Source organism: Chelonia mydas, chromosome 5 (genome assembly GCF_015237465.2).
Source record: "Chelonia mydas isolate rCheMyd1 chromosome 5, rCheMyd1.pri.v2, whole genome shotgun sequence".
Taxonomy (NCBI): domain Eukaryota; kingdom Metazoa; phylum Chordata; order Testudines; family Cheloniidae; genus Chelonia; species Chelonia mydas.
The window spans coordinates 52,182,847-52,199,812 of NC_051245.2; the positions used below are offsets into that span (position 1 = coordinate 52,182,847).

The following is a 16,966-nucleotide window of genomic DNA, read 5'->3' on the forward strand; positions in this document are numbered from 1 at the left end:
ACGGGAATAATCAATATGTAATTTCCAGAAATGTGTCAAAGCATGTAGTTAAATTATAAGTTATTGGACTCAATAACTGGTTGAAACCACTTTCCCAGATATGACGAAAATATCAGTCCTTTACATATTGTCAACAATCTCTGTTTTAAGAGACTTTCACCACTTTTATGAACAAAATCTCAGTTTCTTAAATTAATAAATCTATTTTAGCTTTTCACAGGTTTGCTGTTTACTTTTTGTGATTCACTCAGCTTGGACAATGAAAACAGACTGGCCGGTTTCACTTTTCTGCTTCCAGTCCTCCTCATTGTCCTAAAGCAATGGACTCAGAATAAGGGAGCCAGGGCTTTGCCATTGACCTGTTTTGTGAGCATGGGCATGTCACTTCATCACCATATGTCTGTTTCCCTATCTGTGAAATAGGGCTAACACTCTGTCAGGCATGTTGAGCTCTCAGGCTGAATGCTCGGGTGTAGTAAGAGATAACCCTGAGTTGTTTCCGAACATTCCAAACATTATTTTCTAGTGGATATTCTAGCAAAACGTTCAATTCCTTTGTGCTCTATTGGATTCAAGTGGAGGACCACAGGATTAAATTATCTATTGCTTGATTCCAATACCTAATTGCCAACTGGAACCAGTTAAAAAAAATCAGCAATGGTTACTTTTGTGACATAGGCTTTTTATGGTGATTAACTTAAAACATTTTGGGATAGACCTATATAGCTGTCTCTTCTAGAGCTTGTAAAACATGATGCTCTCCAACTCACTAATTCTTGTGCAATTTTGAGTGTAGGAAAAACCTAGCAGGCGCTCCTAGAAAGGAACTTGAAGGTACTATTATAGATAGCTACTCTAAATCTCCAGTGGAGTATTCCTTCCTTAGTATTCAAAGACTACAGATCATCCATGGAGTGGGGTTCAGGGAATATGGTGAAGACAGATATGTCCATGAGATTTGTTCGGGGAACCACGGAAGATCTTCAGCAGAAAGCAACTAAAAAACATAGGCTGTTTTATTGTTTTCTGTCTTTGTGGAATTAACACCTGAAACAGGCTGAAGTACATGTGTGTTAACTAAAAGAGTTGATTAGAGATGAAAGGAAAAGTAGGTGAATTTCAAAGTAAAGAGTATGCACGCATTTTAAGTCTGGAACTTCTGTAAATACAACTGTTTATTAATATCAACTGTCTTACCGTGATGACAATTTGAGTCCTGAACATACAGAATTCTTTATATTGGAATTGGATTACATTGTAGCCCCTATTTAAGAGGTTTAGGATTTAATTTAACAGTGCACACGAATCCTTTCCTAATTAAAAAACAACACAACTGGCACCCTTATTGGCTGTCTCAGAAAAGAAGCCAAGAACTGAGTAGTCATGGAGACAGAACTACTCACATCCCTAGAGGTGTTTATCTGAAAGTCGTGACTGAAGTACATTGATGGAGTAGCAAGTGGTAAGCTTGCATTGCAACTGTCTGTTATGTGGAGAGACAAACTTAGTCCCCTATGTTGTCAACACAGCAGCTTTCATGAGCACTATAAAACTGACTTTAAGAAACTGCTGCCACTGAAAGTGGGAAACGGCATTTCATTTACACACCAAAAATACTTTGGGATAATCACGCACAGTATAACAAGCTGTCTGGGAGCTAAGATATCCCTCAGTCTGAAAAGGAAAGATGTGAGAAATGAATAATGAAATGTAAATTCAATAGAGCCAGGAATGTATACTAACATTGTATAAGTCCACAAAAAACCCAACTAGTTATTTTTCACTCATTGCATTAAAATGGCAAAGAAGTATCCACTTTAATATAAACATCGTTTTTTCACTAATCTGTTGCCTGTCCAAATTGGGAAGAAGAGCAAAAGACTAAAGGAAGTTTTCAAAGACCTTGATGACTGTGGATATGTTTTTGATATACAGGGCCAAGCCCCCTTCCAGTTGTAGCCTTGCTGCAGTCAAGAATGTGATAAAAGAGCAAAGAACTATGGCAGTATATGGCTTGTATTAAAGTTGATTATTTTTGCATTTTCACAAAGAATGAAGTCTAAGTAGTAACACTCCAGAGCAAATTTGGGCCAAATATTCATCCGCATAACAGAACAAGGCAATTAAGAGCCTGATTATTTTTTTTTAAAGGAGCCATAACTCAATCTTCTTTTTTGCACCCTCTGTTTGTGGGCAGAACTGAAGGCATGTAGATGTCTAGCTGTCTGTGGGTATAAATTTCTATTCCGCTGTGTCCTCATTTGCTCCCACCTTTATTTTAAATTTATAAAGCACATCTTTATCGCACACAAAAAAGATCAGGTTTGAAAAGTCAGGACCCTTCCCCCTTCCATCCTCCCCCTCCCCCAAAAAGTCAGTGGATCAGGTATGCTCTATTGAAATGAGTGAAGAAAATAATTCTAACAAAACAGATGTTCAGTACTACGGGAAGGAATTTATCACTCTGAGTCTGGGTAGCAAATAAGAGGAACTGGAATTGCTCATTGATTAGACCAAATTTATGTTAGCTGGTATTACTGAAATGTGCTGGGATGATTTGCTCAACTGGAATATTAAATACATTATAACCATTTATTTTAGGAAAGATCAAGTGGGCAAAAGGGGAGTTGGACAATTGCACTGTAAATCAAAAATGGTATTGCCTATTACCAATCACTGATGATGTGGAAGAAAATGATCTTGAATGCTTATAGATTGATGTCCTAATAGCTAATGCACAAGATGGAGTACTAGATGTCTGTTACAGACAACCAAATCACACTAGGGAACAGGATGACTGCCTCTATAATTTGTGTGGGCGGGGGGGGGGGGGAAGTGTGATCATGGGGGACTTCAATTTGAGTGATATATGCTAGAATTCTCATGCTGCAAGTACTAAAATATCCTTTTTCTAATCATTATAGATGACAATTTCCTCACTCAAAAAGTGTTGTAATCAACATGAGGGAATACTATATTAGTTGTTGTCCTAACACATAAAGAGGAAAATTAATAGAAGCTTAGTCACAAGTGATCATGATAAAAGTGACCAAAGTCCAGACCAATACTATAGATATGTGGTGCTTTAATAGGGCCAATTTCACAAAGCTGAAAACAATTATGAGCCAAATCAACAGTGAAGATGTACTTAATCAGAAAAATGTAAATGATGATTGGGAATAATTTAATAACACCTTTCGAGATGCCCAAAAAGCCACAATCCCCCAATTGAGGGGAAAAAATCATGCTGATTTAAAAAGAACTGACTGGTTTAGAAGGGAAATGAAGGCAGCTGTAAGAATAAATGAATATACATGCACGAAATAGAAGAAAGAAGAAGCTGATAGTAATGAATATAAATCAGAAGTTAGGAATTGTAGAAAATTGATAAGGGAAGCCAAGGGACCCAAGAGTGGCCAGAAGAATTAAGGACAATAACAAGGAGGTTTAAAAAAAAAAAAGAAATAAAACAAATCTTGACAATGGTATTGGCCCCTTACTAGATCGAAATGGTAGAATTATCAATAATGCAGAAAAGGAAGAAGTGTTCAGTAAATATTTTGTTCCTTATTTGGGGGGGAAAACAGATAATGTAGTCTAATCATGTGGTAATACATATGGTGAACACTCTTTCCACTCCAGTAATATCTCTAGAGGATGTTAAACAGAAGCTACTAAAGGTAGAGATTTTTAATCAGGAGGTCTAGATTATTTGCATCCAAAATTTTAAAAGTGCTGGCTGAAGAGCTCACTGGACCACTAATACTGATTTTATTTTATTTTTTTCACTAAGTCTTGTAGTACTGGGGAAGTTCCAGATGATTGGAACCAAGCTAATGTGCCAATTTTTTTAAAAGAATAAATGGTATGACCCAGCGACTTATAGACCTGTCAGCTAGACATTGATCTCTGGCAAAATAATGGAGTGGCTGATGCAGGACTGGAGTCCATGTGCTGCTCCTGGTGTTTTTCATTGTCACTGACTGGGTGGGCATGTGCTGCTTCTGTCAGCCCCAAAGCAGTGTCAGTAGCATTCTGGATGTTCTCAAGAAACAGAAAACTACTGTCCTCCTCTGTTTTGTTTGGCTGCCTTCCTATAGGACTGACCTTCAGGGGTGATCATGACATATGACATTGATACAGAAAATCTTGGTTCTCTTGGTAGGCTGCCAGCCATGTTCTGTTTGAAATCTAATATTCTATCTTCCTTGCAGTGGGAATAATTGTTTTGCAATCTTGTCCAGTCTTTCTTCTTTCCTGCTATAGCCCTCTTTTGTAACTATTTCAGTGTTAATTGTCTGGCTCAAGACACTCATTAGCTGTGGCACTAAAGTTTCTGTCCTTCTGTCCATAAGTTCAGAAGATGTATTATGACTGGTGTTATGTGATAGAATAATCAGTACTAAGTATGGATCCTTTGGATCAACGAGGGCTTTTAAAATCAGGTTCTCTGTTATTCTGACTTTCTGCTAGCTCCTTCATTATTATTTTTTTCTCACTGCTTGTTAACACTTTAATTTGGGAATTAACAAATATGTACCATGTGAGGTTCATTTCTTACAATAACCTTGCTTTGACCTGGTTTCCAGTTATTCCATACATAATTCAGCCTCAAAACTTATCAGTTCACTGATTCAGCTCTGGGTTGGGATATCAGCTGGAAGAGGTTTGGCTTTGTAAGCAAGGAGACTCTTCTTGTTTGGTTCCTCTTGTGCTCGCGGAAACAGGACTTTTTGTACACTGATGCAATTTGTTTTTATTTGCAAAGAAAGACTATCTGATTCTCACCAATTTCTTCTCCCAACTGGAACAACCTAGAAGACCCTGAATATTTGGCAAGTTGCTCATGCCAAAAAGAGTAATTATGTACCCCTATAACACAATGGTCATTGTCTCAACTGGCAGCTGGGGTTTTTGTTGAGAATGTACTGTATACTTTCTCAAGCGGCATTCTTGCATGGATAAAAGTATTACTGAAATTTTAGAATGACTTTGTCCAGTAGTCTGTAGCCTTCATGTTCCCATTGGCATGCCATACATCTCTCAAATGCTTATGGCCCTACAGCACAGAACAATATTTCACCCTTTCTAGTTTGTCTTGAATACTACTTACTTTCAGGAAAATATGGAAGCTCTGTAATCACCTTTTGGCAGTTATCTGCCAGCTCCCCTCCCAGGCAGATGGGTCAGATGGCTTCATTTGCCCTTTGCACGGATATATCTGTCAAAGGTTGGACACACTGAAATGCTGATAAGAAGATAGGGGGAGATTTTCAAAAGCATGGATGTGTCCCGATCACTTTTAATGCGGTTTGCGCTCATAAATCCCTTAGATGCTCTTAAAAGCCTCTTCCCTACACTTTTTCCTGGCTCTACTCACCTGGCATAGGTCAGGTTTGTAAACATTAATATACCCGGTACATGACAAGAATCGGTATCCACTGGTATGGGTTACACTGGGAGCCAGTTTGAGACCAAAAATACAATTCCAATCCTGTTGGCAATTTGCCTGTAAATGATAGCAATAACACTCAGCAATGTTCACTACCTTAGTCAGTTTTTGATTGAGTTGATAAAATTGTCAATTTTGGAGAGAATTCCTATGAAATATTTTCCCCCTATACACATGGAATAAAATACTATTACTGCTTTTGCTACAAAGCATAGAACAATTTCATATATGCTATCAAATGTATCTCAATGATGCCCCTCCCTCTCCTCCCCCCCCCCCCCCCCCCCCCCCCCCCCCCCCGCATGGGCATGAGTAAGTAGTTTCAGTAGTTTTCCACTGCCTTCCTTTGGGGATGAACTTTATAATCCAAAACTCTCTTCCCATGCCTTTCTTTGGCAGGGCGTACTTCTCACCAACAAGAGGAGGATAATTTAAGCCACCTTTTCCCCAGGCTACTCTGCACTGAGGCTGTTGTGGAAGAATTGTATTGCAGGTTTCCCAACCTGGACACTAATTATGTCGCTGTAACACACATCCACTCAGTGTAGTGCTCTGTCCCTCTCTAGTGAGGCCACATACAAAGGTTGAGTCAGCCACAGTGGTGGCTAAAAGCTAGAGGGTTTTTTTGTTTTTGTTTTTTTGGTTGTTTCTTTTTTTTAAGCTCAGTAGTAGAGACTCGTGCTTCAAAATCCAGAGGTCATAGATTCATAGATATTAAGGTCAGAAGGGACCATTATGATCATCTAGTCTGACCTCCTGCACAACGCAGGCCACAGAATTTCACCCACCCACTCCTGTGAAAAACCTCTCACCTATGTCTGAGCTATTGAAGCCCTCAAATCGTGGTTTAAAGACTTCAAGGAGCAGAGAATCCACCAGCAAGTGACCCGTGCCCCATGCTACAGAGGAAGGCGAAAAACCTCCAGGGCCTCTTCCAATCTGCCCTGGAGGAAAATTCCTTCCTGACCCCAAATATGGCGATCAGCATCAGATGAGCATATGGGCAAGATTCACCAGCCAGATACCCAGGAAAGAATTCTCTGTAGTAACTCAGATCCCACCCCATCTAACATCCCATCACAGGCCATTGGGCCTATTTACCATGAATATTTAAAGATCAATTAATTGCCAAAATCATGTTATCCCATCATACCATCTCCTCCATAAACTTATCGAGTTTAATCTCAAAGCCAGATAGGTCTTTTGCCCCTTCAGATGACAGGTTTGATCCCCACTGCTGACAAAACACTTGGACATATGGCGCTACATTCCTTCCACGAAGCAGTCCTCTCTACTCAGCATGAGTAGAGCCCGAGATCAGGGTGATGTCATGAATTCCATTTTCCAGGTGGCAAGATGGAGTGCAGTCCACACTATTTCACTGGTACAGTACTGAAGAATACGGCTAGAGTCATTGATAAACATATGTACACAGTCAATCCTTCAAGGGGCAAATTCTCCCCAGTACACTAAAGACAAGTGTTTGGGCGTGGTAGAGAGCAGTGGCAGAGGTTAGTGTGCCAGAAAGCTTTCTGCCAAGCCGTGGAATGGGGTAGAGCTACTCTGCAGATGAGGTCCTGGGACACTTGGCAGAGCAGAATTCTCTGTTGCTTAGGAGGTACACAAACCCTGTGTTTGGGGACGGGGAGGGGGTCATGAAATTCTGCACCCCAACCCATAGCTATGCCATACCAGTTGCTGGAGACTTATGAGGGCGTTGTGGAGGGATTAGTGCCTTGGACTGACCTATCACTTTTCTTTTCCTTCTAGAAACTGTCATTCAAACAAACTACCACTAGATGTCACAAACAGGAGGTTTATTGGATTGTGTCCTACATTACCTACTTCAAAAAGGAAAATAAATCAACTGATTTTCAGACTTCTTTCATGTCGTTTATGTGAGCACTGGTGCAGATGGCTCACAGTATTAGATTGGATGAGCAGTAGCTGGAATTCTGGAGGCATTTTGTGTGAGTGTGTGAGAGGGGGTTGTTTTGCTTTGCATTTTTTAACAATAGATGTGTTATCTCGTAATAAATAACAAAAATATGCCAGGATTTCAAACAAAATTGACACATGATAGTGCGGCATGAAATAACCTATTGGTAGAGGAAGGTGGATCCTACAGTTAAGTAATAGGACTGGGAGTCAAGAGATCTAAATTCTACTCCCAGCTTTGACCCAGATTTTATATGCATCTGTTTTAATAGATTGGTGCCTTGGTTTCTTAGAAGTGGGGGTCAAAATACTTACAGAGCTGAGGTGAGGATTAATACCTTGTTTGCAAAGATCCTTGGATGAAAGTAACTGAAGAAATGCAAACTACTATTATAAAAATGTGCATGATGTATTGAAAACAAATACAACATTAATTAAAATGTGTCTCTACAATAGACAATGCAAAAAGAGGGCACTAATTTCTTTGCATAGATGTAGCTCTCTAACTCATCAAACTATTAAGTTCAGTACTGAATATTGCATGTAAATGGAAGACCTTCATCAAATAGGTAGAACACAAAAAAATAAAAAAATTGAAAATGTGCGTCTTTGCAATCACCCGTAAAGCATTTTCCATGAATAGTTCTGTCTCTCTAAAGGTCAGTAAGTATCTTTATTTGTTAGAATATATGACATAAAGTTTCCCTAAATTAAGCTAAATTCTGGCAAGTCATCTTTGCAATGTATTTATTATTTGCTTTTATAAGAATACTGTTATAAATGCTGTATACCAATAACTCTTAATACTTTAAATCCATGAACTTCACCATCTTCATTACAGGAGTCTCTGATAGAAGTAGTGCCAGGGACTTTTGTTTTTTTGTAAATTGTGGAATTGCCCCTAATAGTGAGTAATTAAAATTTGTTTTAGCAAAATTGCAAAGCTCAAATGCAGATTAAATATGATTAAAGAACGGGATTTACTTCTACATGTTTAACATAAGAATGAATAGGGCTTTACAATGGTTAGCATATGAATTTACAGTGTCTCAACAAACTATGTGTACAAGAACAGACAAAGTCAATGAACCATATCGCAGATGGTGGAGCTTTTCGGCACAAGACTACTACATAATTAAATATTACAAAGGTTATTTTTAAGTTATGGTGTTATGTGAAAAAGCCAGATGTTAATATCCTTTGCCTAAGGGCATTGTGAAATAGTTTATCTGTCAAGTAAAGTTATTAGATAGCCTTTTAATCAAATAAATAATTCAGGGCTTCTGTATAATGTTACAATGGTCTGGGAATTAGACACCATAAGAAGCAGAATAACTGTATTAATGTTGTGTTAGTCTGTATTCGCTTATGCTCAAATAAATTTGTTAGTCTCTAACGTGCCACAAGTACTCCTTTTCTTTTTGTATTAATGTTAATGTGGTAGCACTTGACTCAAGGCTAATGCTTCAGAAATTGAAACGTGACTCCAGTTGGTTTCAAACCCAAAGCTGCTGGAGTGGAGTTGATGGTAACCCTAATTTTGGCAAAGCTGGACTTTGGTGGTTACCTTCTGCTGTGTGCAGTGGCAGTATCATAGTCTGTGAGGCTCAACTGAGGCATGATTACTGCTAATTGAAACTTTTCCAGGACCAACGAAGACCTGAAGATTTTGGGCGGACTACAAATTACCCCTGGTTAGAACTGTGGACTCACATGGAGTTTATTTACAGAATTATATAGCAATTATGTTCCTTCTGTCAGACTGATCCTGACAGGTGGTTATAATATATGACCTTAGAGCTAAGTGTATAGCTACTATCCTGACAGTTGCTCATCCTTTTCTGTTTGGAATCTAGTATTCTCTCCTAGTTGGAAAAGAGTAACAGTTTGGCATTCTTGTTAGAAAGTCTTCTTTAGTTTCTTTTTCAGAGTAACAGCCGTGTTAGTCTGTATTCGCAAAAAGAAAAGGAGTACTTGTGGCACCTTAGAGACTAACCAATTTATTTGAGCATAAGCTTTCGTGAGCTATTCTTAATCTTTCCCTGTTTGCTGTAGAGGATGTTGGTCAGGTGATTCCGCAGTTTCTTTGAGAGCGTGTGGCACAAGCTGTCAGCATAGTCAGTGTGGTATGTAGATTGTAATGGATTTTTTACCTTCAGTCCTTTTGGTACGATGTCCATCTGTTTGCATTTGGAAAGGAAGATGATGTCTGTCTGTATCTGTACAAGTTTTTTCATGCAGTTGATAGATTTCCACTCCATACGGCTAAATGCAGTGCCTTGCATAATGACAGGTTTCAGAGTAACAGCCGTGTTAGTCTGTATTCGCAAAAAGAAAAGGAGGACTTGTGGAGTAAGGAGTACCTTACAGACTAACCAATTTATTTGAGCATAAGCTTTCGTGAGCTACAGCTCACTTCATCGGATGCGTACTGTGGAAAGTTTAGAAGATCTTATTATATACACACAAAGCATGAAAAAATACTTCCTCCCTCCCCACTCTCCTGCTGGTAATTGCTTATCTAAAGTGATCACTCTCCTTACAATGTGTATGATAATCTACATACCACACAGACTATGCTGACAGCTTGTGCCACACGCTCTCAAAGAAACTGCGGAATCACCTGATCAACATCCTCTACAGCAAACAGGGAAAGATTAAGAATGAGCTCTCAAAAATGGATACTCTCATAAAAAACCAACCTTCCACACAAACTTCCTCGTGGCTGGACTTTACTAAAACTAGACAAGCCATTTACAACACACACTTTGCTTCTCTACAAAAGAAAAAGGACACTAAACTTTCTAAACTACTACATGCCACAAGGGGCTACAGCAATGGTTCCCTCAACCCACCCAGCAATATTGTTAACCTATCCAACTATACTCTCAGCCCAGCAGAAGCAGCTGTCCTATCTCGGGGCCTCTCCTTTTGCCCCTCCACCCCCACGAACATGATACAGTTCTGTGGTGACCTGGAATCCTATTTTCGACGTCTCCAACTCAAGCACTATTTCCAACATACCTCTGAACAACATACTAATCCACAGAGACCTCCCTATCAACACTACAAAAAGAAGGATTCTAGGTGGACTCCTCCTGAAGGTCGAAACAGCAGACTGGACTTCTACATAGAGTGCTTCCGCCGACATGCACGGGCTGAAATTGTGGAAAAGCAGCATCACTTGCCCCATAACCTCAGCCGTGCGGAACACAATGCCATCCACAGCCTCAGAAACAACTCTGACATCATAATCAAAAAGGCTGACAAAGGAGGTGCTGTTGTCATCATGAATAGGTCGGAATATGAACAAGAGGCTGCTCGGCAGCTCTCCAACACCACTTTCTACAAGCCATTACCCTCTGATCCCACTGAGAGTTACCAAAAAGCAACTACAGCATTTGCTCAAGAAACTTCCTGAAAAAGCACAAGATCAAATCCGCACAGACACACCCCTGGAACCCCGACCTGGGATATTCTATCTACTACCCAAGATCCTTAAACCTGGAAATCCTGGGCGCCCCATCATCTCAGGCATTGGCATCCTGACAGCAGGATTGTCTTGCTATGTAGACTCCCTCCTCAGGCCCTACGCTACCAGCACTCCCAGCTACCTTCGAGACACCACTGATTTCCTGAGGAAACTACAATCCATCAGTGTTCTTCCTGATAACACCATCCTGGCCACTATGGATGTAGAAGCCCTCTACACCAACATTCCACACAAAGATGGACTACAAGACGTCAAGAACACTATCCCCGATAATGTCACGGCTAACCTGGTGGCTGAACTTTGTGACTTTGTCCTTACCCATAACTATTTTACATTTGGGGACAATGTATGCCTTCAGATCAGCGGCACTGCTATGGGTACCCGCATGGCCCCACAGTATGCCAACATTTTTATGGCTGATTTAGAACAACGCTTCCTCAGCTCTCGTCCCCTAACGCCCCTACTCTACTTGCGCTATATTGATGACATCTTCATCATCTGGACCCATGGAAAAGAAGCCCTTGAGGAATTCCACCATGATTTCAACAATTTCCATCCCATCATCAACCTCAGCCTGGTCCAGTCCACACAAGAGATCCACTTCCCGGACACTACAGTGCTAATAAATGATGGTCACATAAACACCACCCTATACCGGAAACCTATTGACCGCTATTCCTACCTACATGCCTCCAGCTTTCACCCTGACCACACCACACGATCCATCGTCTACAGCCAAGCTCTGCGATACAACCGCATTTGCTCCAACCCCTCAGACAGAGACAGACACCTACAAGATCTCTATCAAGCATTCTTACAACTACAATACCCACCTGCGGAAGTGAAGAAACAGATTGATAGAGCCAGAAGAGTTCCCAGAAGTCACCTACTACAGGACAGGCCTAACAAAGAAAATAACAGAACGCCACTAGCCGTCACCTTCAGCCCCCAACTAAAACCCCTCCAACGCATTATTAAGGATCTACAACCTATCCTGAAGGATGACCCAACACTCTCACAAATCTTGGGAGACAGGCCAGGCCTTGCCTACAGACAGCCCCCCAACCTGAAGCAAATACTCACCAGCAACCACATACCACACAACAGAACCACTAACCCAGGAACCTATCCTTGCAACAAAGCCCGTTGCCAACTGTGCCCACATATCTATTCAGGGGATACCATCACAGGGCCTAATAACATCAGCCACACTATCAGAGGCTCGTTCACCTACACATCCACCAATGTGATATATGCCATCATGTGCCAGCAATGTCCCTCTGCCATGTACATTGGTCAAACTGGACAGTCTCTACGTAAAAGAGTAAATGGACACAAATCAGATGTCAAGAATTATAACATTCATAAACCAGTCGGAGAACACTTCAATCTCTCTGGTCACGCGATTACAGACATGAAAGTCGCTATTTTACAACAAAAAACTTCAAATCCAGACTCCAGCGAGAAACTGCTGAATTGGAATTCATTTGCACATTGAATAGAATTAACTTAGGCTTGGCTTAGTCGTTATGCAAGGTAGCCTATTTCCCCTTGTTTTTTCCTAACCCCCCCCCCCCCAGACGTTCTTGTTAAACCCTGGATTTGCGCTGGAAATGGCCCACCTTGATTATCATACACAATGTAAGGAGAGTGGTCACTTTGGATAAGCTATTACCAGCAGGAGAGTGAGTTTGTGTGTTGGGGGGGGGGGGGGTGAGAAAACCTGGATTTGTGCTGGAAATGGCCCAACTTGATTATCATACACATTGTAAGGAGAGTGATCACTTTAGATAAGCTATTACCAGCAGGAGAGTGGGGTGGGAGGAGGTATTTTTTCATGCTTTGTGTGTATATAATAAGATCTTCTACACTTTCCACAGTATGCATCCGATGAAGTGAGCTGTAGCTCACGAAAGCTTATGCTCAAATAAATTGGTTAGTCTCTAAGGTGCCACAAGTACTCCTTTTCTTTTTAGTTTCTTTTGTAACTACTTTAGGGTTAATTGTTTCTGGCTTAAGAAGCTTGTTAGATGTTGGCACTGAGATTTTTGTTCATCTGCCCATAAGTGTTCCTACTAAAGCATTGTGAGGCTGAGTGTGATATTCTAACAATGTTAAGTATGGATTCCTTGTATCCGCTAGGGAACTTCTCTGTTTGTGTTGACTTTTCTGCTAACTCATTTCACTGTCCATCGTAAGGACTTGCATCAGTATGCTTGGACTAATATATCAAAAAGAATTGACAAAATGAGCCAGTATTGTGGCCTTTTATCTGTTAACTCAGCTGGAATCTAAAGCTGAGCAGACTACAATTTTCAGTATACCACAGCCCAGTTTAAAAAAAAAAGTAGTATTCCATTAATAAGTTGCTAACAGATATTCAACACCCTGACCTCTAGCCTAGATATTTCTATTTATGGTTAATCAGTTGTATTTGTTTGTGATTAGTGAAAAATCATATACAAATGATATAAAACAACTCGGGCTGTCAATTAATCTCAGTTAACTCACACGATTTACTAAAAAAAAATTAATCGTGATAAAAAAATTAATCGCACTGTTAAACAATCAAATACCAATTGAAATTTATTAAATATTTTTGGATGTTTTTCTACATTTTCAAATATATTGATTTTTTTTATTACAACACAGAATACAAAGTGTACAGTGCTCACTTTATATTATTATTTTTATTACAAATATTTGCACTGTAAAAATGATAAATAAAATATACAAGTACTGTAGTGCAATCTCTTTATCGTGAAAGTGCAACTTACAAATATAGATTTTTTTATTTTTTTGTTACATAACTGCACTCAAAACCAAAACAATGTAAAACTTTAGAGGCTACAAGTCCACTCAGTCCTACTTCTTGGTCAGGCAATCGCGAAAACGAACAAGTTTGTTTACATTTATGGGAGATACTACTGCCTGCTTCTTATTTACAATGTCACCTGCAAGTGAGAACAGGCATTCACATGGCATTTTTGTAGCCAGTATTGCAAGTGTAAGCGGGGGAACAGTCCCGCTATTGTGGGGAACTTTCCTGGCTTCTGCACTACCCCGGTGAAGTGGGCTAGCGAAAGGATCTGAGTCCTCGCTCCCACTTCCTTTACCCAGTGGCCTCCCTGACCTTGAGGACTCCCCTTCCACTCTCCTATCTGGCAGAGTCCTCGTAACCCCAACAAGGCTGGGCCCAGGATTCCTGGGGGGCTCGACCCCCCACCCTGCTGTGGTCACCTAGGACAGGGGCTGGGGTGTCCCCATCTGGGGTACTCTCTCTGCACTGGGCACTTTTCTGACCCACTGACCATTACATACAAGTTAAAGCAAATGCAAGTTATTTAATCAACAATTAATTTTAAAAAGAATAAGGAGAAATGGGAAAGGTTAAAGGAAACACATCAACTCGCTCTGTGGCAGGGAACATCACAAACAGTGTCTCTGGAATGTCAGGGCAGTTCACAGTCTGTTCCTTGTACGTCTCAGGCCTTCTTCTCAGGCCCAGGCTGTGCTGCAGGGACACTGTGGGTTGGACACTTGCTCTGGTGGTGGCCACACACTCTCAGGCTCTAAGTGGTAGGACCTTTCTTCCCAGTGTGGCCCCCGCCCTGTCGGGGTTATGATCCAAGCCTGGCCTGCAGAGCCTCTTGGCTGAGGAGTCTCCCTGTGTTGGGCCCGCTGCCCAGGGTCCCCCTTGGTCTCCCCAGCTGCTCACCGCACCCAGCTCCAGACTGCTCCAGCCGCAGCTCCACCACTCTGTCTCTGCACTGCTGCTGCTGCTCTGCCTCCAGCTCCCCAGGCTGCTTCTTTAGCCCGTCTGCCTCTGGTTGCTACAGCTCTGCTCCCAGGACAGGTCTGCTCTGCAGGCTGCTTCTGTGACTCTGCTCCCAGCACTGACCTGCTTCCTGGGCTGCTTTTCTGGTCCCTCTGGATCTGGTTGCTGCAGCTCTCCTCCCAGGGCAAGTCTGCTCTCTCTGGGCTGTGCCTCTGGCTTTGGGGCTGCAGCTCTGCTCCCAGGACAGGGTCTGCTCTCTCTGGATCTGGCCCAGCTCTGCTCCCCAGCTTAGCTTGGGCCCCTGCTTTCTCCTTAGCTTGGGCCCACTCTGTCTGACCCAGGCAAATCCAGCTCACATGGAGGACGGGACCTCCCTGGCCTCCTGACTCCCTGATTAGCCTGCTCGCCCTGTCATTCAGGCTGACCTGGAGCATTGGCCTCTCCCCATTGTACCTGGGGGCTGTCCGTCTCAGCTGGGGGCTGTCATTCCCAATCGACCCTTCCCCCTTTTAGTACTTTTAACATCCCCACTGAATGTTAGTAAGGGGGCAACAGTCCCCTTACACAAGGTATTTACGTGAGAGATATGCTAAACATTCGTATGCCCCTTCATGCTTCAGCCACTATTCCAGAGGACATGCTTCCATTCTGATGATGCTCGTTAAAAAAATAATGAGTTAATTAGATTTGTGACTGAACTCCTTCGGGGAGAACTCTATGTCTCCTGTTCTGATTTACCTGCATTCTACCGTATATTTCATGTTCTAGCATTCTCAGATGATGACCTTGCATATGTTCGTTTTAAGAACACTTTCACTGAAGATTTGACAAAACGCAAAGAAGGTAAAATGTGAGATTTCTAAAAATAGCAACAGCATTCAACTCAAGGCTTAAGAATCTGAAGTGCCTTCCAAAATCTGAGAGGGACGAGGTGTGGAGAATGCTTTCAGAAGTCTTAAAAGAGCAATGCTTTGATGCAGAAACTACAGAGCCTGAACCACCAAAAAAGAAAATCAATCTTCTGCTGGCGGCATCTGGCTTAGATGATGAAAATGAACATGCATCAGTCCGCTCTGCTTTTGATCGTTATCGAGCAGAACACATCATCAGCATGGACTCATGTACTATGGAATGGTGGTTGAAGATGAAGGGACATGTGAATCATTAGCACATCTGGTAGTATCTTGCACCCCCAGCTACAACAGTGCCATGAGAACACCTTTTCTCACTTTCAGGTAACGTAAACAAGAAGCGGGCAGCATTATCTCCTGCAAATTGTAACCCAACTTGTTTTGTCTGAGCAATTGGCCGAAGTAGGACTGAGTGGCCTTGTAGGCTCTAAAGTTTTACTTTGTTTTATTTTTGAATGCAGTTATTTTTTGTACATAATTCTACATTTGTAAGTTAAACTTTCATGATAAATAGATTGCACTACAGTACTTGTATAAGGTGAACTGAAAAATACTATTTGTTTTTTACAGTGCAAATATTTTAAATCAAAAATAAATATAAAGGGAGCACTGTACACATTGTATCCTTGTGTTGTAATTGAAATCAATATATTTGAAAATGTAGAAAACATTCAAAAATATTTAAATAAATGGTATTCTATTATTATTTAATGGCACGATTAATCACGATTAATTTTTTTAATCGCTTGACAGCCCTAAAAGCAACCTAAACTAAAGAGTTTCAGTGGAGTTGTGACACACAGGAAGATGCTGAACATGATGTCCTGACCCAGTCATATAAGATGAGGCAGGATTATGTCCCCATCACAGGGCAAGAGTGGCTACAGTCAAAGCACGGCCATATTTTCGGTAGCAATTTTTTAATGTCTTGCTCATTCAGGAAAGAAAGTATCATTTGGACATTTTTCTGTGACATGGAATCACAAAGAATCTGTATTGGAATTACTCAGTTAACAGCCTATTGGCTGTGAGAACAGGTCACTAGCTGAACTAGATGGTACAACCAAAGAGAACCAATGAGCTAGAGCTAGTAAAAAAATGCTCAATGCTAGAAACCCAGTGAGTGTATTTTAAAAAGCGGTTTCCAGAACTACAAAAGTCTTAATTTTGGCTTATTTGCTTCACATTTTTTCCAGGATGGTTTGCATGAGAGCTAGGACATTTTTTTTCCCGAGGGGGGCAAGTGGGGGTATTAACTTGGATATTAACTTCAACCAGGTCTCTCGCTCCCATTTTTGTCAGCATGAAAATGAATGCAGCAAAGAATAATTTTATAAAAGAAAAAAGCAAAACCGAACAACCAACCTTTGAAATTATCATAACTTCTTCTGGCA

The 16,966-nt window shown here is 41.0% G+C and overlaps 1 pseudogene; it reads left to right on the forward strand.

Moving 5' to 3' along the window:
* Positions 1-8,961: 8,961 nt before the first annotated feature.
* On the forward strand, positions 8,962-9,140 carry LOC114021031 (annotated as a pseudogene).
* The last annotated feature ends 7,826 nt before the right edge of the window (positions 9,141-16,966 follow it).